The sequence below is a fragment of the Etheostoma cragini genome, chromosome 3 (assembly GCF_013103735.1).
Source record: "Etheostoma cragini isolate CJK2018 chromosome 3, CSU_Ecrag_1.0, whole genome shotgun sequence".
In the NCBI taxonomy this organism is placed as follows: Eukaryota; Metazoa; Chordata; class Actinopteri; order Perciformes; family Percidae; genus Etheostoma; species Etheostoma cragini.
In genome coordinates this window covers 29,821,539-29,822,111 of record NC_048409.1, presented here as the reverse complement: position 1 = coordinate 29,822,111, position 573 = coordinate 29,821,539, and the positions used below count along the sequence as shown (strand labels likewise).

General features: G+C 33.3%; 1 protein-coding gene across 1 annotated transcript in view; it reads left to right on the top strand.

The window, feature by feature from the left end:
- Window positions 1–573, top strand: part of LOC117939231 (NACHT, LRR and PYD domains-containing protein 12-like) — a 139,572-nt gene that overhangs the window by 70,836 nt on the left and 68,163 nt on the right. The gene's annotated exons all lie outside the window — the stretch shown is intronic.

The following is a 573-nucleotide window of genomic DNA, read 5'->3' as shown; positions in this document are numbered from 1 at the left end:
TTAGGTATAATTTCCTATAAATGAGGTTTATTGACCATAAATTCCAAAAATAACTGTTAAACTAAAGTTAATAAGTTAAAAACATCAATAAAAAGCGTCTAGTGTTGATTTTCAATGTTGACGGGAAGACGACTCGAGGGTTAAAGCAGCAGAGCGTTAACCCTCGGTTGTCCTCGGACATTTGGCCCGTTTTCAAAGCTTTTTATATCAGAAGTCTCTTCTGAACATGGACGACATTGGGGAAATTTACTGATTTTAAATTTGGGGTTTTGTTCAGTTTCCTAGCATTTGAAAAAAAAAGTTAAAATGGCTTCAAAACAGAATCCGGACTACACTTTCTTTTAATTTTAAATTGGTACAATGTCATATAAATTACGCTTTTTGACTATGTATGAAAAAGTTCGAGGAAACAGTTTAAAAAGTGTCAAAAGCAAAGAAAGAAATGCCAAAACCGCTGGAAAAAAAAACGAAAAATATCAGTAAAAAACATAAAGAAAGAAAGAAAAAGTTACTTCAAATCAATGTGTTCTGCTGTGTAACAGCCCGACTGAAGCGTTAGAAACAGAGGAGTCC